We start from the raw sequence: 23,709 nt of genomic DNA, 5'->3' as shown, positions 1-23,709 counted from the left end.
GTGTCTGCTACTCTCGAAGCAGCTGAAAACCTGAAGAGATGGAAAGGTTGCTTGTCAGGGTCTTAAGATCTGATTCAATAAGACAACAACGTAGAATTTTCAATTCTCCTAAGAAAAATTCTTTTTGAAAGAGAAATATGTCTAGAGCCAACCGTTATCTGCTCAAGGACTAAAGACATCTATAAATTTCCAGTTTTATCTTACACCCTAAAGGGAGATAGCTAGAAAAGGTCAGGATTATCTAAATTGATTTCTATAAATCCAATAAAGACGTTGTTACTAAGCATCTACTGTATTGGGGCACTGGGGATGTAAGGATAAATGTTGGGTGCCCTGCCCTCAAGGAACTTACAAAACCTCCTCCATATACCAGTCATTTAAGACGAGGTGTTTTCTTCGCCAGCAGAGAAAGTCGCTACTAAATGGATTTCGTACTTCTCTGACCTTTTGTCAGTGATTCCCAAGTCTTCATTTAAAATGTCAGCTGTAATGAGGTGATGCCTTCTGGAGAGACTGGAGCCTCTAACTCTTTCTTTACAACAGCCAGAAATCTGAGTGACATCCTGGACTCTTTTTTCTCCCTCGCCCTTCACCTCAATCCATCATCCTGCAGTACAAATTCTACCTCCATCATCTTTCAAGTCTTACACATTTCTGCATCCCCACTACCCCGATCTTAATTTGGGGTTTCAGATGTCTTACCTGAAATACTTGAAATGCATTTTAGCTTATCTTCTGATTTAAGCCGAATCAGGCACTTAATCATTCTCCACATTATATTGTAATTGCCTTTTTATTTGTCACCCTTTCTGCTAGATTAGAAGCCCCTTAGGGCAGACACTGAGTCCTTAATCTCTGTATCCTGTGCACCTAGCACAGTCATAGGCTAATAGCTGGCATTCAGCCCACGCTAATTAAATGTATGTAAGAAAGGTACATGGACGCACGTATGCATTGAATATCTCCAAACCGGTTTGACAGTTCCTCCTTTCCTGTTTCCTCACTGATGTCAATAATCACTCTCTATATTTTAGCAGCACCCTGCTACCCTAGTAAATTGTTAGTTTTAACTTGCTGTGTGTGGCAAACTGGATCATCAAAGTTATTTAGACAGTGAATAGTAAGGGTGAATAGGCTCTGACTGAGTCCCTCTTCTACAACTAAAACAAATGAGCTTCAGTGAATTGATTTTGTGAAAACTGTTTCAGTGCCTCAGGGAACTTAGTTCCGTTGCTGTGTTCCAGATTGCAGGAGTTGTCCTTAAGTCCGACTTCTAGGTAACTAAGGTGTTACTATATAAAATATTTTACTATTCAATGATTTTAATTTCTACTTTTATTTCAACATGAATCTTTCAAATTTGCTTCCGAAAATGTATAGCAAGGGTCTTGCTTTCACTGCTTTTTAATGATAAATGTTTCTTACCAAAAATGTGTTCTTAAAATTTGTCTTGGTAGAAAATATATTTCTATTTTTATTTATATCTTTTTTGCCTAACTTTTGTTTGTTTTTTGTTTGTTTTTGTTTTTGAGACATAATCTTGCCGGAGTGCAGTGGCTTGATCTCAGCTCCCTGCAACCTCCACCTCCCAGGTTCAAGCGATTCTCGTGCCTCAGCCTCCATAATAGCTGGGATTACAGGTGCGTGCTACCACACCTGGCACTAATTCTTTTGCATTTTTAGAAGAGATGGGGTTTCACCATGTTGGCCAGACTGGTCTCAAACTCCTGATCTCAGGTGATCTGCCTGCCTCAGCCTCCCAAAGTGCTGCTGTTTAACTTTTTTGAAGCATGGTTATAATATTAAGTGAGACAGGACGTCAAAAATCCATGCTCAAATGAGTTTAGGGTACCCTTAACTAAAAACCTATGAGCATTTGCGTTATGCTGTTGAAAATCTCCCCCAATCCTGTTCTTAATGGGTTGTCAATGGAAAGCTGGGCAAGACAGCCCTAAGATACTTCTGAGGACAGGGCATTGGTTTCTGCTTTTTAAGCTGTGATTCGTTATATTTATTTTTTGGAGTGAAGCTGCTAAACACCTTGTAAAAGGAAGTGGAGCATCAAAGCCAGACAATCCTCCGTGAAAGCATCGTAAGTGCCTCAGTTGGAAGTACAAGTCCAGTCCATGCCATCTACTCTGAAACTGCCTTCCACCTGAGCCCCAGCAAAGTGTGGGCCTGGACAGCCAGGTGTCCTCAGCCCATTGGAACAGGGCACCTGACCCTGGACTAGCAAATGCTTGGGCCGGGCTAAGCCAATTAGATTCTTTCTCTCAGAAATGGAGACAGAATTAGTGGGTGGATGTTGTGTACTTGAGTCAGGGTGGAAGCAGCTGATCTAGAGAGAGAGGAAGCAGAGAGAAGCAGGGAGACAACCGTTCTGAGGCCGTAGGGGAGGCACAGAGTGTGACCTGAATTCAGAGTACAGTCGCCTGTGTAATTTGTGGGCCCCGGTGCAAAATGAAAATGTTGAGCCCCTTGTTTAAAAGTAAGAGGAAAATGTCATTAAAGGCACTAAAATATAAAGATTTTTCTTTCATTAAAAATATTTTCTGGGCCGGGTGCGGTGGCTCACGCCTGTAATCTCAGCACTTTGGGAGGCCGAGGAGGGCGGATCATGAGGTCAGGAGTTCGAGACCAGCCTGACCAACATGGTGAGACCCCCGTCTCTACTAAAAATACAAAAATTATCTGGGCATGGTGATTCATGCCTGAAATCCCAGCTACTGAGGAGGCTGAGGCAGGAGAATTACTTGAACCCAGGAAGCAGAGCTTGTGGTGAGTGGAGATCATGCCATTGTACTCCAGCCTGGGCAACAAGAGTGAAACGCCATCTCAAAAAAAAAAAAAATTCTTATTTATAAAATGTAATAGGGGCATACATATTAATTAGCTTGCATTGTCATAAAATACCATAGACGGTGGCTTAAACAACAGACATTTATTTCCTCACAGTTCTGGAGGCTCGAAGTCCAAGAGGAAGGTGCCAGGAGAGTTGGTTTCTGCTGAGGGCTCTCTTCCTGGCTTGTAGACAACCACCTTCTCACCGTGTCTTCACATGGTCTTTCCCGGTGTGCTTGCTGAATGAGCGCTCTCTCTGGTGTCTCTTCCTCTTCTTACTAGGACACCAGTGCTATTGAATTAGGACCTACCATTAAGGCCTCATTTAACCTTAATGATCTCCTTAAAGGCCCTATCTCCAAATACAGTCACATTAAGGGTTAAGGATTCAACATATGAATCTTGGGTGACCACAATTCAGTCCATAACAAGGGGTAATCATGATACATAGGTAACAACGTAGAACTAGGAATTGAAGAAAATATTTTTGGTGTCCTAATCTTATATAACATAATAAATAGTGTGCTTATTATTTCTCTTCTGTCTGTGAGTTTCTTCTCTTATTTTTGTAACAGTACCACTGCTACCACCACTGCCAATACAGTCATCCCTTGGTATCCAAGGGGAATCAGTTCCAGGAACCCCCTTGGATAATAAAATTCTCAGATGCTTAAGTCTCTTATATAAAATGGCATTGTATTTGCATATACTCTACATATGTCCTCCTGCATACTTTAAATAATCTCTAGATTACTTATAATACCTAATACAATGTAAATGCTATGTAAATAGTTGTCATATTGTATTTTTTACTGTGTATTGTTTGTTATTGTGGTATTTTTTTTATTGGTTTTTCTTTTCTGAATATTTTCCATCCTCAGTTGGTTGAATCCGTCGATGCAGATCCCGAGGATGTCTATACTTTATTAGTATGGTATCTTGATTGATCATGAGGTTTTTCTGGCTCACTTCTGCAAATTTGTTTACTAGGTCATCAAAATTTATACTTTTGGCAACTTCATTTTTAATTGATATAATTGAAAGCCACATGAGTTGCTCTTGGAATATGCAAGATTGCAAATAAATTTGGTAATTTTAATTTTAAGGAGGATCTTTCTACTGATGTGAATGTTACTGGAGCTGTTAGGAGTATTTTATAGGCTGTGACGACATTAGGATAAATGTCTGATAAATTATATATATTAATACATCGAGAGCTGACAATTATTTTAGAATAATTTTTCTAAAAAGACTTAACTCTTCATACTAACCAGTTTCATGTAAGTCTGAATTTTATTTTAAACGCAAATTGTACAATGGTTTTTTATTTCCTCTTACATTTTCTGTAACTTGTGGAGGTTTTACAAGAAACTGGCTTTATGATTTGTTGAAAATGCAAACACCTGTTTATGCATTCTATCACCGTATCTTCAATTACAAGATAAAATTTAATTTTAAATGTCTTCTTCATCAATAATTGATTCATCCATTGCTTTATATGAAAATACCAGGTTTTTTTCACCAGATGAGATTGTCTTTAAATTTAATTTCTGTTTCTAAGCTTGTGAATATTTGTTTTGCAATGTTGTGGTACTTTCCAAAACCAGGGATTCTAAATTCTGAAGACTCTTAATAACTCCCCGACAGGTTTTATTGCAATGTCTATGTGTACATTTTTATTTTTGTAATAGTTTACTGATAAAGTTTGACTGCCTGACAGCCAGCAGTTTCTAGCCAAGAAGTTAAGGCTTGTGCAGATGCCCCAAGAATGGGCTCCAGGGATAGACCAGCAAACTGACCTCCCAACACAAATCCTAGCACTGCCTTCATGTGGAGCTTCTCCTGTCTCCAGGGCTATGGCTGCTGTCTCCGCAGTTGCTGCTTCTGCTGCTGTTATCACCATCATCACTACCACCAATCTGGGCCCAGGTCCTATCCTGGCCTGTGCAGCTGAGCTAACTGCTTGGCATGCACATTGCTCATTGCACGCTGTACCACGAGCCTGAGCCAACAAGGGCGTGTGCTGCCACTTCACATATGCTCCATTGTCCCATCAGACTTAATAACACAAGTCCAAAAACAGAATGTGATTGCTCAGTGACAGCATAGCATGAAACCAAACACAGGGCCCTTCCACATGCCCTGTGCAACTGTACAGGTCACTGCCCATAAACCCGCCCTACCTCAATTCCTCATTGGCAAGTTCTGGCACCATCCCTCAGATATGTCAGCTGTCTGTACTTAAATCTTGTCTTAGAAAGCTCCTAAAGCCTACAATTATATTTTTACCAAAAAAAAAACCTCTCCTATTGGGTAGACACCACTGTATGCCCAGTCATTGCCCATTCTCTCATCTTCACTAAAAAAAAAAAAAAAAAAAAAAAAAAAAAGCAAAGAATGAAAAGTTATTCTTTTCAAGGGAACCATATGCCACCTTCCCAGAATTCCATACGTCTAAAGGTAATTACGTGATTCAGTTATCGACAATGGGAAAGAAACCAGAAGTCTGCTAGAGATTTCTGGAAACTATCTGCTTTCCTAGTAGACATACAGCCTTTTCTGTTCTGTTCCTCTTCTTCTTCCTGCCAGGAATGCAGATGTGAGGCTGGAGGCAGTAGAGCTATCTTGCAATCATGCAGCAACAAGCAAGGCAGAGCTGGCATGTTGTTGACTGATAACATCGAGAAGCTGCTATATTAATCCTGGACTGCCAATCTCTGAACTTCTTGGTATATTGGGAACATAAACTCTTTTGGTTAGGCACTGGGTCAGATTTCTATTACATGCAGCCAAATGCAATCGAGACTGAGATACCCCTTTACCTAAGTTAGCTTTAGCTGTTCTCACAACTTGCTGTTTGTGCTCCACCCACAGCATATGAGATCCCTTTTGCCCACAGCACCCTCCCTCAGTGCGATGTCGTCCCCCAACCAGTATTTGCAGGTTTTTTGTTTTTTTTTTTTTAATCACAAAACTGCTCTCAGGCTGCCAAATCTGTTGGCCCTAGAGCCAGAAGTGCTATCTCCTGGGAATTTTTTTTTTTTTTTTTTTTTTTTGAGACAGGATCTTGCTGCCATCCAGGCCGGAGGGCAGTGGCACACACTCCTGGGCTCAAGCGATCCTCCTGCTTCAGCCTTCCTAGTGGTTGGGACTATAGGTGAGTGCCACCACTCCCAGCTAATTGTTTTTATTTTTTGTAGAGATGGGGATGGGCAGGGATCTTACTTTTTGCCCAGGCTGGTCTTGAACTCCTGGACTCAAGCCATCCTCCTGCCTTGATCTCTCAAAGTGCTAGGATTACAGGCATGAGCCACCATGCCCAGCCTGGGATCTATTCTTAACCCTTGCCCTAGTCAGGGTGGTCTTCCTGCAGGATTAAGAGTTAGACTCTGAGACTCTGATATCACACCCTGGCTTGGCCTTTCCTTCCCTGTCCTACCTTCCCACCCTGCTACCAGTTTCTTCTGGAGATATTTCCTGATAGACTACAGTAGTCCTCCCTTACCTGAGGTTTAACTTTCTGCAGTTTCAGTTATTGGCAATCAACTTAGGTCTGAAAATACTAAATAAAATATCCAGAAATAAAAAATTTATAAGTTTTAAATTGCATGCCATTCTGAGTGGCATGATGAAATCTCAAACCGTCCTGCTCTATCCCATGTGGGACATGAATCCTGCCTTCATCCGGTGTATCCATATCGTAGATGCAAACCGTCCATTAGCCACTTAGACGTCAACTCAGTTATCAGACCAACTCTCCATATCGCGAGGCTTGTGTTCAAGTCATCCTTATTTTTACTTAATAATGGCCCCAAGGTGTAAAGGTAGTAATGTTGGTGTGTTGTTATTTTACTATTAGTTATTGCTGTCAATCTCTTGACTGTGCCTAATTTTTAAATTAAACTTTATCTTACGTACATATGCATAGGGAAAAGCAAATTATATATAGGGTTCTATCTGCAGTTTTGGGCATCCACTGGGGGGCTTACCTACCCAAGGAAGGTAACCCCCATGGATGAGAGGGGACTACTATACTTTCACATGAATTTTCATCTCAGGGGCCACCTCTGGAAATTCAACCTAAGACACAAAGATCCCTGAATAGAATAGGTATTAACAGGAATTTTAAAATCATTTAAAACTCAACCCATTTTGATGTTTCTTGTACATTTGAGGCTTCAGTAGGAAAAAAGGTATGAAATCCTCATCACTCTTCATATATCCCAACTGATAGCCTAGGAATTTTTTGACAGTTCAATCATAATTTGATAGTTCAAATAAATACACATTTATTTGTTTAAATATACCACAAATCAGGCTGGGTGCAGTGACTCAGGCCTCTAATCTTACCACTTTGGGAGGCTGAGGCAGGACGATTGCTTGAGACCAGGGGTTCAAGACCAACCTGGGCAACATAGTGAGACCCCTCTCTACAAAAAAAAGAAAACTGTTTTAATTAGCCAGGTATGGTGCCACACACTTGTAGTCTTACCAACTTGGAAGGCTGAGACAGGAAGATCCCTTGAGCTCAGGAGTTCAAGGCTGCAGTTAGCTGTGATCACAACGCTGCACTCCAGCCTAGGCAACAGAATGAAAGACCCTGTCTCTTTAAAATACAGATAGATAGATAGATAGATAGATCGATAGATAGATAGATAGATAACTCAAATATAATTGCCATAAGAAGACAATGTCACTATTTTTATGCCAACAAGATGAATAAAACACACACACACAAAATAAAATATGTATCTGTCAAACTTTTTTAGGGCTCTTGTTAACACCTGAGAAGAGCTTTAGTGGAAAAAACACCCCGGCATGGGGCTGGCTCCATGGGGACCACAGTTTGTCACTCTGAGCCTCCTCATTACCTCCTAAGGCTATAGTTTCCTAATCCTAAAATCCCGGTAATTTTGCTGATCTTTTCTGTTAGTGATTTGAGAAATGCATTTCAGGGCTTTGTTTTGCATGTAAAATAAAGCTGCTTTTTTTTTTTTTTTTTTTTTAAGAGATGGGTCTTGCTCTGTCACCCAGGCTGGAGTGCAGTGGCAGGATTGCTGCAGCTCACTGGAGCCTCCAAATCCTGGGCTCAAGCGATCCTCCCACCTCAGCCTCCTGAGTATCTGGGACTACAGGTGTGCACCACCACACTAGGCTATTTATTATTTTTATTATTATTTTGTAAAGATAGGGTCTCACCATCTTGCTCAGGCTGGTCTTAAACTCCTGGGCTCAAGCGATGCTCCCCCTGTGGCCCCTCAAAGTGCAAAGAAAACTTAACAGCTTTATCCACAGTGTGATTTTCTTTTCTCTTGATGCTGTGAATTATCCCCTTGATGTCAGTGAAGCTGGGGTTGTTTTGAAAGACTTAAATCAATACTTCCATTGAGAAAATTGGACCTTGCTGGCTAAAGATGAAAAGCTGGAACCCTTTCCAACAGCTCACTTCTGTGGGCTGAGATCAGGGGCAGATGGCTCAGTGTCCCTTGAAGTGATTTGATTACCCGTCACGGCCGGACGCCTGGTCTGGGTACGTGAAGAGAAGCACAGACAGGCAGCTGTAGTTACACTGTTTAAAAAAGCAGAGGTACTTTTTCAATTCAATGACAGGAAAGCAAAATGCCCCTTCAGGTTTGAAGGAAAAATAATTTTTTTCAAAGTGGAAAATTTCTTCCTGTCTTAAAGGGTCTGTTTCAATAATACATGCCCTTCAGGCTGAATCTTTGTCCTTCTAGAGTTCTATCAAGCTTGGTTAAGAAAATGTCCCAACAAAAACTCCATTAATTCCAAAGACTCGTAGAACTAGAGGGTTGAGGGAGAAACTTCAGGATCATACAATGCTGAGTTTAACTCTTTTGTTTTTCAGTAGAAAGCCAGTGATCTCCTGGCATTTTGGTAGCACATAACCATGCACTTTACCCAGTGGGGTGGATAGGAAGGTGCGTGAATGTCCCATGAAGGCTTTTTGGTTGCATAATCAGAAACCTACTTCAACTACTTTAAATAAGGAAGAAAAATCAAGAGGAGGGCATGTGATGGAAAGAATCCTGGGGGCTCTCACAGAATCCAAGGACAAAGTGTGCATCTGAAAATCACTGGAAACTTGAGGAACTCCAGAGACTTCAGGAACCCCCTAAGCATCTTCCACCTCTCAGAAACCACAGGGCTTCTTGCATACCTGCTCCTTCATCTTGCACCTGCCCGCCCCACCTGCAGCCCCATCTCTCTGGCTTCAGCTCTCAGCTCCAGCGCTCACCACGGACAGACTCAACATCCCAAGTCCTCAAGAGGGAAACCCATTTGGTTCTCTCTCACTGTCATGCCAGCCTGGCCACTGGTGAGTCTACTGAGGGAACCCTTAGGTCAAGTGTCCAATTACAGTGCACTCACCAGAGGCTTGGAGCTGGGGAGGCAGGGCCACTTATTCAGCTGTGGAACAATTTATCCCAGAGGCAGGAAACAATTGGCATCTTTTGTAACTTGAGATGGTTTGTTTTCCAGTCATTTTCAAATGACTGTCAAATACAAACAAAATTGTAGCATGTCAAAGAAGTTTACGGAATACAAAAGTAGTCTGGCACTTTTTTTGTTGTTTTATTGTTATTGCTGCAATATCCCACGTCTTTAAATTTAAAAATAAGAAAACATATCAATAGATACCAATAAGACATTTGGTAAAATTCAATAACCATTCATCATTTTTAAATGGAAAAAAACTGTTAAAACACCATTCAAAAAGCAAATAGCATGCTAATTAAAATATGTACTAGACAAGAGGTTAATATCTTTCATATAGAAATATTTCAACATCGTTTTTTAAAATTATCTTCTCAATAGAAAAAAGTAGACAAAGCAAGTGGGCAAAAGGCAATTCATACATCCAAAACTACTCAGCCTTATGAGAGATTAAAATACAAAAACAATACTAAAGTATTATTGGTACTCATCAAGTAGGCAAAGATTGAGATAATGATTATACTTAAGGCTGTATAGGGTATGGCAAAATACACATGCAATGTTTTTGGAAGCACATATTGGTAAAACTTTCTGGCTCATGCCTGTAATCCAGCACTTTGGGAGGCCGAGGCAGGCAGATCACTTGAGGTCAGGAGTTTGAGACCAGCCTGGCCAACATGGTGAAACCCCGACTCTACTAGAAATACAAAAATTAGCCAGGTGTGGTGGTGGGCAACTGCAGTCCCAGCTGCTTGGGAGGCTGAGGCAGGAGAATTGCTTGAACCTGGGAGGTGGAGGTTGCAGTGAGCAGAGATTGTGCCGCTGCACTCCAGCCTGGGCGACAGAGTGAGACACTGACTGTCTCAAAAAAAAAAAAAAACCTTTCTGGATAGCCTTTTGATATTATTCAGCAAAAGCCTTAAAATTGATTATGTGATTTTACTAGGAATGTATCAGATGTATTCTGATACTTATGTAAGTAGATTGTACTATAGTATCCCTTAAAATAAAGGAAAATTATATACAAAAATGCATAACAATTAGGAATTTCAATAATTTATGGTATCATAACAATAAAAATGACACGAGAAGCTGGATAGAAATATACATAAAATAGTTTACAGTTTTATTTTTAGGTAAAAATTTTCATATTACCTATGATTTTCATTTTCTTCTTTGTGCTTTTTTATATTTTCCAAAATTTTTCTAATGTATAGTAATCTGTCATCAAGAAAGAAAAAAAGCAACCACTTACAGAGATGCAAAAGGAAAATAAAAAATTTTAAATAGCGACAAATGGGGAAACATTGGAGCCAACCTCCTTGAAATCAGTACCAAGAAAAATGAGAAATGTAGCAATTATTGTTTAATATTTTTATATCCTGTCACTGTGAGAAATAAAAAGGAACAAAACAGAGATTAGTCCATGGAAAACAGTTTAGAAAAACTAGCCAGATGCAGTAAAACAGGCTTCTTGAATATATCAATCACAGGCCAGAAAATGTAAAATAGTAATGAGGAAAATATGCAAATCTGTGATTCATAAAAGATAATCATATCTAACTTATATTCCTAAAGTTGTTGTAAGGAGTAAAAAAAAATAACAGATTTGAAAGCCTTTTGGCATTTTGTAAAAAGTGGTATAATGGTAGGAATAATAATTATATGGCTGCGTTATTTTTAAAAAATTATAAAAATTATGTGATCCCTTCCACACAAGAGTCACTATTGCCCCTCTTGCCAAAAATCACACTTTATGATATTAATATATTCTCATTATTGATGTCCAGCAGAACAGAGCTGTAAAAACAATGGCTTATGGCAGAAAAATGGTCACTATCCCTCTGCCCCCACGACCCTACACCTTTCTGAGTTTGGCACATATAGAAGCCCAGATATGAAGAGAAATCACTCAGTAGCACAGTTCTAGAGAGAGCAAAGGACTTGGAGCATAAGAATCCACAGGAGATCCACTAGGGGTGAATGTGCTCTGATTGTCTTGCAGATACCACACAAACAATATCCAAGGTCATTTCCCCCAACCTCGATTCAGAAAGGGTGAGGGAGTGGAATTCTTCTCTACAGGCAGCAGAGGTCACAGGGGCTAGGAGAAATAACAGAGAGGAGACAGAAGGTTCAAGAAGAAATCAGAATGTCTAAATAGAAAGGGGTGTGCAAGAATGGGGCCCTGGCTCTAAGGGCCAAGCCTGAAGGACCAGCCCTCGTTTAGGAGCTGGGAGACAAGGTGAACAGTGTATAGGAGCCACCTCTAACCACTAGCCCCCATCTCCACTCAGCTTCCTCCTTGGGCTCTGAAATGATTGAAAGACAAAGCTCAAACCTGAAGTTGAGAACTGTTTTGTGCCTGATTAACTCACATCCTGAATCAAGAGCAGTATCTCAAATAGAGAATAATTAATACATTGATTTTTTTTAAAAAAAAGTTTCTGAGGACCTATTTCCAAATGTGTTTTACTTATCTGATACTCTCTCCTGCTTCTCCATCAATATCAGGATTGAAATTTAATGTCCTTCATCCCTCCATATATGTATGTCTATGCCATACCAAAATCCCAACTTCTAGGTTCAAATCCCAGCTTCATCACTTTTAGATGCATGATTTTCATTAGACCATTTAACTTCCTTGTGACTCGTTTTCTTCATCTGAATAATAGGGAGTAGAACACTTATTTTATGGGGTGCCAGAAAGGTGAGTAAGATCAGGCAAGGAAATCACTTGAGAGTGCTATATACTGGAAATTGCACCATAAGTAGTGGTCTTTAAAAGAATCAATAAACATTATTTTGTTTTTAACATGATATTTTGCAAGTTTCATAACACCACTGTTAAAAATGTAATGACCTGTAAGCCCAGCACTTTGAGAGTCCAAGACGAGCAGATCATTTGAGGCCAGGAGTTCGACCAACCTGGACAACATGGTGAAATGCCATTTCTATTTAAAAAAAAAAAAAAAAAGAAAGAAAGAAAAGAAAAAGTGCAAAAAAATTAACCAGATGTGATGGCATGCACCTTAATCCCAGCTACTCTGGAGGCTGAGGCAGGAGAATCCCTTGAACCCAGGAGGTGGAGGTTGCAGTGAGAGTGAGCTGAGATCGCACCACTGTACTCCAGCCTGGGCAAAAGAGTGACCTTGTCTCAAAAAAAAAAAAAAAAAAAAAAAGGATGTAATGAGACAGAGAAACTTTTATTAAATGAGATTCCTCTGAGGAAGTGCTGTCTTTTTATTGGGTAGAAATATTTTGATAAACTGATTGGCATTGAGGGTAAGACCTCAGGGTCATGCTTCAGGTGAGAAAAATTCTAAATTGAGATTCAAGAGGCAAGATGCAGAATTCACTCTACTTCTGAGAAAAAAGGAAGAGAAGAAAAGTAAAATGGGGTGGGGATTGGGGCGGGAGAGAGAGAGAGAGAAGGAGAGAGATAGAAAAAAAAAACTTCAGAATTTTATGCCAGGGTTACCTAACCCAATCACAGGGAGAGAGGGTATCCATGGCTAGGATGTCTAGGAGAAAACTATTTCCTCTTGGGATTTAAGAGGGGATTTTCATATAGCTTTGTGCAGTCCTCTTATTTTTCAGAGGGACAAATGCCAGGTCATTTATCCCCTGGAGGAACAGCTAGTTCTCATCTAGACCCTGGCTAGGTCTAGATGAGTTCTCATCTAGTTAGTTCTCATCTAGACCCTGGCTAGATCTAGATGAGAACTAACTGGCTAGGTCTAGATGAGAACTAGCTGGAGAAACAGTTAGGATTAAGAACTAACTGGAGGAACAGTTAGTTCTCATCTAGACCCTGGCTAACAAACTAAGTTATGTCTCCAGAACTACTAACAGGGCAATGTGAGTTACGTGAGTGTAGGATGAGAAGGGGTACTAGTTTGAAATATCCACTTTCATATAGAGATGGCCAATAGATTTTTCACTCAATGCTGCCCTTTTTTATTTTCAGTCTCCCAAAGACCTATCACTTTAGGGAATTTGAGGTGTTTCACACATCTACACACCCAGTTGGTCTAGGGTTCGCTGCACCTGCTCCTGTGTCTTCTGGTGTTGGTTTCTCCACCCCAGCATATTTACTTGATTTCAGTAAAGGCTAAACTGTTGGCAGTTTCACTTCTCTTGCCGTACATACCAGTAGGCCCATTAGGAAAAATGAGCTTCTGTTTATCAATTTACATTTCAATGTGTATGTCTTTAAATTTCTGTTATACCTAGTATTATAGCATTCAATTTCTTCACATCATTATATATGTTTTACCTATAAGATTTTAATAAATTGCATAATATTTAATCATATGTATTTATAGTAATTTATGTAACTAATCCATAATGGGTAATGATCATCCTTCTGTACAACTTTTGTCCCCATCTCACTTAAAAGATTTCCCTTGTCATGCACCCAGAGGACACACACACTATTAATGTTTGTAACATATAGTTTCTAAGTGTTTTCTAGGGGGAAAGTGATACCAATTTATAATCTTACCAGATGCCGCTATCAGCCCTGAGTGTTATCAAGTGTTTTAAACTTTTAAGTTTGCCAGGCCTGGCGTCGTGGCTCATGCCTATAATTCCAGCACTTTGGGAGGTTGAGGCAGGCAGATCACTTGAGGTCAGGATGAGTTCAAGTCCAGCCTGGCCAACATGATGAAACACTGCCTCTACTAAAAATACAAAAATTAGCCGGGCATGGTGGCACATGTCTGCAATCTCAGCTACTTGAGAGGCTGAGGCACAAGAATCACTTGAACCTGGGAGGCAGAGGTTACAGTGAGCCAAGATTGTGCCACTGCACTCTAGCCTGGGCGACAGAGTGGAAAAAAAAAAGTTTGCCAATTTCATGTGCAAAAATATCTTGTTTTCATATTTTTGTGTTCACTTTATTTTCATTATTCATTTATTCAGTGAATATTTATTGTGCCACCATATGCCAAGCACAGCTGCAGGCCTTGAACATACAGTAGTGAGCAAAGTGCCTCCCTCTTGGAGTCTGGGTGTGAGTGAGGGTGCCATTTTACATTAGGGGGTCAGGAAAAGTCTCTCTGATATGGTCACATATGATCAGGAACCTCAGTGAGTCCCCTCCTGTCACCTTGGAGCCTGTGGAGGCCTGCTGGGAACAGGACTTCTTAAAAGGAAGTACGTCTGGAAGGCTGTGTTCCAAGTGCTTTTTTGCTGGCTATAAGCGGAGCCTCCAGAACCAAAGGGAGCGTACAGCTCTTCTTAAAATTGAAGGTGGTTATGCCCAAGATGAAACTGAATTCTATTTGGGCAAGAGATGTGCTTGTGTTTACAAAGCAAAGAGCAACACAATGATTCCTGGCAGCAAACCAAACAAAAGCAGAGTAATCTGGGGAAAGGTAACCCGGGCTCACAGGAACAGTGGCATGGTTGCTGCCAAGTTCCATAGCAATCTTCCTGCTAAGGCTGGCCCGGCGCGGTGGTTCACGCCTGTAATCCCAGCACTTTGGGAGGCCAAAGCAGGTGGATCACTTGAGGTCAGGAGTTCGAGACCAGCCTGGCCAACAAGGTGAAACCCTGCCTCTGCTAAAAAATGAAAATAAAAAAATTAGCCAGGTGTGGTGGCGTGCACCTCTTCTCCCAGCTACTCAGGAGGCTGAGGCAGGAGAATCGCTTGAAACCAGGAGAAGAAGGTTGCAGTGGGCTAAGATCGTGCCACTGCACTCCAGCCTGAGTGACAGAGTGAGACTTCATCTCAAAAAATAAAAATAAAAAGAGAGAGAGAGAGGGAAGAAAAGAAACAGACACAGAGAGGAGAACACCAGTTAAAGACAGAGACACACAGGGAGAAGACAGCCACCTGAAGATGGAAGCACAGATGGAGTTCTTTGCCTCAAACCAAGGAATGCTTGGGCCACCAGAAGCTAGAAGAGGCAAGGAAGGAGTCTTTCCTGTAAACTTCAGAGAGAACATGGCCCTGCCTGTACCTTCATTTCAGACTTCCAGCCTCCAGAGCTGTGAGAGAATAAATTTCTGTTGTTTGAAGTCACACAGTTTGTGGCACTTTATTATAACAGCCCCGGGAAACTAATATACCCTCTTTATTATATATTAAATTATCTCATTGAATGGGATCTGTCTCTTGATTCCCTTCATTTATTATATCAATATAACACTATTTTATTACAGTGTTTTGATTTAATACTTCATACTTTTCCCTCATTACTTACCTTTTCTAAATTTTCTTAGCTAATCTTGCACATTATTCTTCACAATAAGCTTTATTTTCAGAATAGATGTGTCAAGCTTAACGCTGTGTCTTGCACTTGTAATCCCAGCTACACAGAAGGATCCTTTGAGGTAAGGAGTTCGAGATCAGCCTGGGCAACACAGCAAGACTCCATCTATAAAATAACAATAATAATCAGCTGGCTGTGATGACAGGCATCTGTAGTCTCAACTACTCAGGAGGCTGAGGCAAGAGGATTGCTTGAGCCCAGGAGTTCAAGGCAGCCATGAGCTGTGATCACGCCACTGCACTTCAGCCCAGATGATAGAGTGAGACCCCATCTCTAAGAGAAATTTCAAAATAAAGAACAAATGTGTCAAGTCCTGTTTCCTCCAAAACATAAACCTAATAATTTCCATATACAAAGTAATTCATTATTTAACAAAAATAAAAATTTACAATGATTAAATTGAATAACAAAATTTTCTGTTTATTTTAAATTATTTCAGTTTTTACAATTGATTTACATTTAACAATTATATTTACTCCAGATAATTCGATCAATATGTGTTTTTAAAACACTTGTGTGCTGAGGTTTGGGCACAAAATAAAAAGAAAAAAATTATAGGTCTTAAAAAATAATAAAAAATGCATAATGCCTACAGTTGAAGAGAACTATTTATAAATAATAATTAGATTTATAGTTGTTATTATAGATAATGATGCATGTCTGATTTCCAAATTATTTAAAATTTTTAAAATTCTTTCCCATCACTTATTTCAAGTAAACAGTAAAATAGACATTCTGCCTCAAGGAATATTTCCACATTCACCACCCATGCAGTCCAATGCCCCAATTCCAATCATGAATGTTTGTCCAAAACATTCTGCTTTCCCAAAATCTTCCTCTTCCCTATATCATGAATGCTTGGATCCCACCAATCCTTCAAGAACCCCTTAAGAGCTGCTCATACCATGCTAAATGCCCTGAAGTCATCCGAGTTAGAAGCAATTCTTCCCTCTGCTCAAGTTTTTACTTTTCGTCTATAGCTCATTTGGCACTTATCATTTACTGTATAATAATGTTAGTTATCTTTTATTTATGTTTATGGTTTGGACAATGACTTATTAAGTCATATTAGTTTGAACAATATCTTTTGTTTTATTGTGTCCTAAAACTTTTTAAAAATCAGATTGGCTGATGCCACTTACTCCCCCTGAATTTGTGCTTCCAAATACCCTGCTCTTATATGGAGAAGATGATGAGAACTGGCCTCACCTAAGACATTTTTGTGATAAGGAATTCCCAGCATTTAAAATCCATTTTTGTATAGGTCAGGGTTGGTCCCTGTGGCTATTTCTCTGAATGCCAGATGCAGACATCAGTACTACCGTGATGTTTTCCAGTGTGCTTCAAATCTAGCTTTCTCAATGTGATAAAATAAGCAGTGGGCAAAGGGGTCCAAACGACTGGATTCAAGCTCTGGCTTTATTCTTTTTTTTTTTTTTTTCGGATGGAGTCTCGCTCTGTCGCTCAGGCTGGCACAATCTCGGCTCACTGCAACCTCTGCCTCCCAGGTTCAAGTGATTCTTTCACCTCTGCCTCCCAGGTAGCTGGGAATGCAGGCACACACCACTATGCTCAGCTAATTTTTGTATTTTTAGCAGAGACGGGGTTTCACCACATTGGCCAAGCTGGTCTCGAACTCCTGACCTCAGGTGATCCACCTGCCTTGGCCTCCCAAAGTGCTGGGAATACAGGCGTGAGCCACTGCGCCTGGCTTAAGCTCTGGCTTTGTTCTAATCTTTTACTTCTCTGGGCCCCAGTTTCTTCATCTATATAATGATGTTATTGCACCAGATCACTAAGAGGTAAGGTTGGAATTCTTTGTTTTATTTTCATTTCAACAGCAGTGGAGACTTTTTTGAAAATCGAAGTGGGAGGAGGGGCAGTGGATAACAGGGAGCTGCTCTTGTGGTAGCTGGGAGAAGGGCTGGGAACCTGCCTCTACTTCCCTCACAGCAGCCCTGGAATCTCCTCTTCAGCTGACCCCAGGATGGCTCCTAAGAACACACTTTGAAACCATTAAACTAGGTCCAAGTTTCCTAAGCTTCAGGCATTCACATGCTACATTGTGATGTTTGCCGGAATCAGCATATATGTGTGCTATTTATTCATTCATTCAGCCATTCAACAAGGATTTACTGAGGACCTACTCTGGGATGAAGATCCAGCTAAACCAAAGTCCCTCTGTTGGGGGTGTGGCTACATTCTTAGAAAGCCATATCTCTCGGTGGTTAGGAGTCTAGGCTCTGAATTCAGACAGATCTATGTTTGTCTGGATTCAGACAGGTCTGCCCTTTAAAATTTTGTGAATTGGACAAGTTATTATGCAACTCCTCTTTGCTTCAATTCAGTTTTCTGTAAATCAAAATTTAATTCAAAGGGCTATTGTGACGATTAAATGAGGAACTACATTCAAAGCACTTAGTACAAGACAGCACACAGCTCTTAGTAAGAGCTGTTATCTACTTATTTTTTTAACTAATTGTTTTAGCCTCATTCTGAGCAAATAAATTTAATACACAAGATGTATATTTCTAACACACTTGAAGATACATGTACAACAATTTCATCTGAAAATGTTTTTCTTCAATTAGCTGGGCATGCTGGCATGTGCCTATAGTCCCAGCTACACTGGAGGCTGAGGCAGGATGATCACTTGAGCCCAGGAGTTCATGGCTGCAGTGAGCTATGATCACCACCACTGCATTCCAGCCTGGATGGGAGAGCAGGGCCCTGTCTCTAAAAAAAAAAAAAAAAAAAGAAAAAGAAAAAGAAAAAAGAAAATGTTTGTCATCACACATGAAGTCATTTCAGAATACCTATGGTACAGGTGTGACACTTGGGAAGCATAATTACATCATTCCTTCTACTATGACCAGTCCATGCTTGGGCTGCATGGACTATAAGACCTCATTTTGCTTTGTGTACTGCTATCACTCCTATTCATCTTAAGAAAACAGTCATTAGATGTGCTTAATTGCCTCAGCATTTCGTATCCAGGGAACGGCCTGCACCCACTTCTTTGTCATCCAGATAATGATCGCAGTTGCACAAGGTGTGATGAAACCAGGCCCAGATCATGCGTGCAACTCAACAAAGACAACAAGCCAATCCATGGACAGATACTAAAATATTTATACCATACAGTGCTTAGGAAGGATTTTTCAGGGATGGAGACAAGAGCAAAGCCCTATGAAGTTAGCGATGTTCAGCACACAAGCTCACCCATCTCCCCATAGTGCTGCTCCCGTCCCAGAGGGCCTACGGAAGCCTGCAATACTCCCTCTCCTGTCTCCCTTTTCCCCAAGATGGAGCCTGGGGACTCTGCAAGGTCAAGGACACCAGGCAATCCCCAGCCAGAGACCTTGCTAGCCTCCTATTTGCTGCCACATAAAAGCAGCCTTTTCTAAGGCCAGACACCAACTCCCTCCTCCACCCCACGCGCTACACACAAACTTTCATCACCATGAATTACCTGGCAGTTATTAAGAGAGTCACATGGCACACAGAGATAGAGTATGTCAGAGGTAAACACAGACGTTTTCCAGTGACTAGGCTGGGGCCAGCCCTCTGGGCAATTCAGGAACTCTCTGGACACCCAGTTTCTGCTTCAACACTAAACAGAGGCCACCACCTTCGTTACCCTCCTCACCCACCCTATAGCTTACAACCTGATGGGCGACCATATTTGGGTATAGTCAAAGGGCTGTATCCTAGTCCTTTGTCTGTCTGTTACCAGCCAATGGTGTGACCCCGGACAAGTGTCACTCTCTCAGCCTTATTTTCTTCTTTTGTAAAATGAGGAGTGTGTTTGATGGGATTCGTAACGTCCCTTCCAAAACTAGCATTCTAGTTCTAGTTCTTCCGACCTGATTCTAACGACCTCTCTTCTCCATGACAACCCTTCCAATATTTAACTGTAGTGTTCAAGTCATCCCTTCCTCTGCAAATATCCCCTTCCCTTCCACACGTCTCTGTCACTCCTGGTTTCCAGATCCCTCTCTGCTCTGGTCATCCTCCTCTGGACGGGGGCCAGCTCATCAGCTCGGTTCAGATAAGGGGCACAGCAGAGCTTGCCTGGGACTTCTTCCAGAGCACCTGCTCATTGCCAGAACCAAGGCTGACTCAATTAGAACATCTGGTCACCTTCCCGTCCCCTGGCGCCTCCTCATCCTGTGGCAAAACCACTGGCTTCACAGATATAGTTAGATTTAAATTATTAGCCATTAGGAAAAGACAGAAAGGTACCCGCTGGCTAGGCATGGTGGCCCAAGCCTATAATCCCAGCACTTTGGGAGGCTGAGGCAGGAGGATCACTTGAGCCAAGGAATTTGAGACCAGCTTGGGCAACATCACGAGAACCCCATCTCTACAAAAAAAAATAGAAAATTAGCCGATGTGGTGGTGCACACCTGTAGCCCCAGCTACTCAGGAGGCTGAGGTGGGAGGATCACTCGAACCTGGGAGGTTGAGGATGCAGTCAGCCAAGATGGCGCCACCGCACTCCAGCCTGGGCGACAGAGTGAGCAAGTTTTTGTTTTGGCGACCCTGCCTCAACACAAAAACAAAAGCAAAAACAAAAGTTACCCGCTAATGCATAACCTCATATTTTCCAAGACATTCGTTTAAGGAAAAAGAAAAACATGAAGAAAACTCTTTGTAATAAATGCTGTGAGGCGCCTCAGCTCCTCAAAAAGCAAGTCCCAGCGGGGAGAAAGCCATGGCTTCTGCAGTTAGAGAAAAAGCACCCACTAGGCTAGGTGAGCACAGCCAAGAGATATTGCTGCCACCGTGTGGCGACAGTTGTTATATTACCTCTGTCCAGCCCCGGAAGGACTTAGTCATGAACGGCTGAGGAAAATACGTATTGGCTGGTTTCCATAATTAGGAATCCTGAGACCGAAAATTAATGAAGACAGCACACTTGACCAAAATGTCACCAGATTGGTTCTCCTGTCTGCATTCTTCTCATCTCTCAGACCACTCACCTTCCTCCCAGCCCTCTTTAACATCAGGAACTAAATGTGCTTTGGACTAGACCTTGCGGCATGACGGTCATCCCTATGGTAGCAAGTGTGGCAGCATCTGACTGCCAATCTCCGACTCCCACCAGAGTGGGGAGTGATTTCTGAACCACAGAACCCATCTTTCTATCTCTCTCTCTCTCTCTCTCTCTCTTTCAATTCTTAACCTTCTGTTACGCTCCTGGGACAGATCACATGTGTGAACCTTCTTGTCTCTTTGCCCCTACTTGAAGGGGGTGTAAGCAGTGGCTAACTGAAGGGGGTGTAAGCAGTGTCAAACACCCTTTCTTGGTCATTTTGCACATCCCTTCAAGCTAGTTAGCTTAATCCCCTGGTCCCGTGCCCCAGCTAACACCAATGTAGAGAAAATGTCTTTGTCCATAATCTAAGTGGAAGATGGAAATCTGACTTCCATCTTTGCAGGAAGATGAACTGCCCCCTGCCCCCTTTTTAATAGTATTATGGCCATAGATTGCTGTCCTGTGTGATCTCCACCAAGAACTCTACCTAGAGATCTCCAGGCTGGATGGTGGCTCCAAGGAGGCACGGTCATAGCATAGTGGCTCTAGGGGTGCACACCACAGCTTCCTATGGTAGGTCCCTCCAGATTCGGACCCTATGTGCCTGTGCCTGTGTCTATGCCGGTCAGCAGCATCATCTTCTTCCCTCACAGATGTGTCCCTTTTCCTTCTGCATGCCCCACTGCAGGGAAGTAGAAGGTTGGAGGACCAATGTACAGGAGCTGGGGTGACTATGTATATCTGGTCTAGTGTAATCCCTGGGTGTGATTCTAGGAAGTTTGTCAACCTTAAACTAATTTACTTCCCTATCACTAATTCACGAGTTCTACTGACTGAACAAAAAGTGCAAAAAAGAAGGTAGTGAATTCATCAATCATAGAAAAGGGCTATATTAAGCTTACTGTACAGCTCAAACTGATATTTACCTAAGCACCTTCCCCAGACAGCTATAAAAATAACTGTTGCCATCACAAAGAGAAAGAAAACGACCTAACTGTTCTGGTTAAAAGGTGATGAGGGGACAGGTGTGGTGGCTCGCGACTGTAATTCCAGCACTTTGAGAAGCGGAGATAGGCAGATCACCTGAGGTCAGGAGTTCAAGACCAGCCTAGCCAACAAGGTGAAACCCCCATCTCTACTAAAAATACAAAAATTAGTTGGGCGTGTGGCACATGCCTGTTGTCCCAGCTACTTGGGAGATGGAGGCAGAAGAATTGCTTGAACCTGGGAGGCAGAGCTTGCAGTGAGCTGAGATTGCGCCACTGCACTCCAGCCTGGGCAACAGAGTGAGACTCTGTCTCAAAAAAAAAAAAGAAAAGAAAAGAAAGAAAAGAAGAAACAAGGTGATGAGGAGAAATCATCTAGAGAAGGGAAAGAGATGGAAACATAAACAAAATGAAACATACTAAATATTCACTACATGATCTGGAGCAGAGGATAGAATCACCTGCACATCACAAACCTGTACTTTCTGAGGAGAAGGATTTACAAACTAACCCATTCCCAAGTGAGGCTGCTTAGCCACATGCAAGATGTAGCGTCACGGGAATTCATCCGGGCAGTCGCCTCCCAGGTCTTGTGAGCGCCACCATCCTGTTCTGGTCCCTCGTGTGCAGTGAGGCACAGATAGATATATGAAATTTTTAGAATAAGATCTGGAAAGAGCCACATCAAATGGTGACAGTGGTTACCTTGGGGAATGCAGGTGGGGAAAATAAGAATAGAGAGAGATGATTAATGGGAACATTAACCTATTACATCTTTTTTTGTTTGCAAACAGAATGTATTCATTTATCACTTGTGTGATTTTTTTAAATACATTAAAGATATTACAAAATCCAGTAGAAGGAGTATGGACGTAAGTTGTACTACTTGGCCTACCTGGGCCCCAGCTCTGTCTATATCTTACTGGTGGGTCTAGCTTTAGGCAAGACACTAAAATTCTTGAGCTTCCATTTCCTCATCTGTAAAATGAAAGCATTAATATGTAACTCACAGGGTTGCTGTATTGATTGAGACTATAATAGAAAGCAACTGAAATACAGTTGGTCCTCAATAAATGCTTAAGAAAAGAGAGATCGTGGTTGGACACGGTGGCTCATGCCTGTAATCCCAGCACTTTGCGATGCCAAGGGAGGTGGATCACCTGAGGTTGGGAGTTCGAGACCAGCCTGACAAACATGGTGAAACCCTGTCTCTACTAACAATACAAAATTAGCCGGGCATGATGGCACATGCCTGTAATCCCAGCTACTCGGGAGGCTGAGGCACGAGAATCACTTGAACCTGGGAGGCAGAGGTTGCAGTGAGCCAAAATCGCACCATTGCACTCCAGCCTAGGCAACAAGAGCAAAACTCTGTCTCAAAAAAAAAAAAAAAAGAAAGAAAGAAAAAGAAAAAGTAAGAAAGGAAAAAAAAGAAAAGAGAGTCCATTACCCAGAGCAGAGGTGATGAAGGCTTATAAAGGTGGTGGCAAAGAAGATGAAAAAGAAGAGAAAGATGGGAGAGACATTTCAGAGACATGACAGAAATGAAGGCGATTTGCCAACAAAGCCAAGGCTTAGGACCCTGCACCCCCTTGCTATCCCAAGCTGACCTTTGTGCCTCTTTTCTCCTTCCAGGCTACTAGGATGTTGCTGTTGTGTGAGAATATGAAGGGGGATGAGAAAAAAACAATGGAATGGAATGAATTCAAGACCAAATAAAGTCCGTGGTGAGACTTTTAAATATTCATATTCGTCAATGGCAATTTTGTAAAAGAATTTGCAATGCCCCTACTTTCTGTAAATGAGTGGGTACCCCCATCCTAGGGATATCCTCATCCTAATACCTCTCATTAGGACAGCCTGTCTCTCCCTCTAAGCCATTCTTGGTGGAGATGATATCATCTTCCAGAAGACAAAAATTGTTCTTGGGAAACAAAAATATCTCACTATGTTAATGTGTAAGGCACAGATACACACAGAGTACACACGCAGATAAGCAGTATGTTTGTGGTATTGAATTTTGTGGGGAGGATATCAGAAAAAAAATCTAAAAATGTTCTTTAGAGAGGTGACAAAAAAAGTCAGGAAACTCTAGTCTATACCC

General features: G+C 41.5%; 1 long non-coding RNA gene across 1 annotated transcript in view; it reads left to right on the top strand.

Moving 5' to 3' along the window:
• Positions 1-23,280, top strand: part of LOC109027218 (uncharacterized) — a 29,469-nt gene extending 6,189 nt beyond the window's left edge. The window contains exon 3 of the long non-coding RNA XR_008680949.2: positions 23,241-23,280. This is a non-coding gene — a long non-coding RNA (uncharacterized lncRNA). The remainder of the gene's footprint in view (positions 1-23,240) is intronic.
• The last annotated feature ends 429 nt before the right edge of the window (positions 23,281-23,709 follow it).

The sequence above is a fragment of the Gorilla gorilla genome, chromosome 5 (genome assembly GCF_029281585.2).
Source record: "Gorilla gorilla gorilla isolate KB3781 chromosome 5, NHGRI_mGorGor1-v2.1_pri, whole genome shotgun sequence".
Taxonomy (NCBI): Eukaryota; Metazoa; Chordata; class Mammalia; order Primates; family Hominidae; genus Gorilla; species Gorilla gorilla.
The sequence above is the reverse complement of the archived record's forward strand: the minus strand, read 5'-3'. Positions and strand labels throughout refer to the sequence as shown.